This window comes from Dipodomys ordii, unplaced genomic scaffold, assembly GCF_000151885.1.
Source record: "Dipodomys ordii isolate 6190 unplaced genomic scaffold, Dord_2.0 Scaffold128, whole genome shotgun sequence".
NCBI classification, from domain to species: Eukaryota; Metazoa; Chordata; class Mammalia; order Rodentia; family Heteromyidae; genus Dipodomys; species Dipodomys ordii.
In genome coordinates this window covers 1082039-1084136 of record NW_012267344.1, presented here as the reverse complement: position 1 = coordinate 1084136, position 2098 = coordinate 1082039, and positions in this window count along the sequence as shown.

The following is a 2098-nucleotide window of genomic DNA, read 5'->3' as shown; positions in this document are numbered from 1 at the left end:
GCTAGCTCTCAAAGAGCCACGGCACCACTTCTGGTTTTTGAGTGGTGAATTAGAGATAAGAGTCTCATCGGGACTTTTCTGCCCCAGGCTGGCTTTGAACCTCGATCATCAGATCTCAGCCTCCTGAGTAGCTAGGATGACAGATGTGTGAGCCACCGGCGCCGGACTCCCTGAGCTTTTTTGCTCAAGGCTGGCACTTTACCACTTGAACCACAGCTCTACTTCTGGCTTTTTTCTTTTGGATCTAAGAGTCTGAGGAACTTTTCCGTCTGGGGCTGGCTTTGAACCTCAATCCTCAGATCTCAGCCTCTGAGTAGCTAGGATGATAGGCGTGAGCCACCAGCATCTAGTTTGGTCTTTTGTTTTTATTTGATTATTTTTATGTTTTGGCCAGCCCTGGGGCTTGAACTCAGGACCTGGGAGCTGTCCCTAAGCTTCTTTTGCTCAAGTCTAGCACTCTACCACTTGAACCACAGCTCCACTTCCAGCTTTTTCTCTGTATGTGGTCCTGAGGAATGGAACCCAGGGCTTCATGCATGCTAGGCGAGCACTCTACCACTACGCCACCTTCCCAGCCCTCATTCCTCCCCCCCCCCATTTCCCTTATCTGCCTGTTGGCCTCCATCACCTACCTGTCAAGACTGCTTTTTTGAAATCCCAACCTCCCAAGATAAAAGCCAGAGTCAGCAAAACAGGTAAATTTTCAGTGCTAGGAGTTTTGGGGGAATAGAGGTAGTCTGAGCTGTTCCTGGGTGTGTGTGTGTGTGTGTGTGTGTGTGTGTGTGTGTGTGAGAGAGAGAGAGAGAGAGAGAGAGAGAGAGAGAGAGAGCACTGACCCTAAAGAATCTTCATCTGGAGTCTTAGGACAAGCTTCCATATATATATATAATTGGCCCAAGAAGCAAAGTTGCTAGAAATATTCTCTCCTCCTCCTCCCACCAACATCCCTTCTCTCCCCCACCCTCCGTTTAATTAAAACCATTGTTTTTCAAGCACATGTTAATTAAAAAGCAAACATGTTTTGCTAAGTAATTTGGAAACTCTGGTTATGCAAACCATAGCCATTTCAGTTGAAAAAAAAGGGGGGGGGAGAGGGGGAAAATCCCTTACTCAGTGTGCCCCGACTCTTGAGAGTCTGGGAACTTTTTTTTCCGGGGGGGGGTAAGGGAGAGACTCCCCTCATGGTCAGGCTGAGACAGATTCTCTTCCGGGTCGCAGACCTGAGTGAACCTGAGTTCCTGACAGCACTACTGGTTTGTCTGTTTCTGGTGGGGGGGCATTAGGACCAAGAATTGGGGGTGAAAGTGATGGATTCATGCTCCCTCCCTACCCACCCCCCCCATCCTATGGCCACAGCTCAGCTGTTGGGTGAAGAGAGGAGGATGGAGTCCACATGTACCCCAATATTAAGACAGAAGATTGTAGGTTCTCCCCCACCCACCCCAAATTGTGGGCTTCAGGTGAGGACCAGCTTCGTGGATGCCAGGGGTTCGGGATGCTCAGAGACACAACCCACATTCTCGTTTCTGTGGCGCCCCCCCTTACCCCTCTTCCTGGCCCTAGGGACACTGACTGATTGATTGATTGATTGATTGATTATGCTAGTCCTGAGGCTTGAACTCAGGGCCTGGGCGCTGGCCTGAGCTTTGGTGTGCAAGGCGAGTGGTCTACCACTTGAGTCACAGCTCCACTGCCAGATTTTTTTTTGGGGGGGGGGTCGTGGGTCTTGAACTCGGGGCCTGGGCGCCACCTCTGAGCTCTGGTGCTCAAGGCCAGCGCTCTACCCCTCGAGCCACAGCCTCCACTTCCCACCTTTTGCCGGTCTGTGGTTTGGTGGCTCGTTGGAGGTGAAGAGTCTCATGGACTTTCCCCATCCAGCCTGGCTTTGAACTTGGATCCTCAGGTTTTGTTCAGGATGACAGGCGTGAGCCAGCAATGCAGGATGTGTGTGTGTGTGTGTGTGTGTGTGTGTGTGTGCAGTGATCACAGGCGAGGTGTGCAGACACACAGACACACAGCCGTGCAAACCCAGGAGGGGCAGTTGGACAGACAGACAGACAGTCCTGGTCCTGCTCACACCCCCTCCCAGCACAGCCCA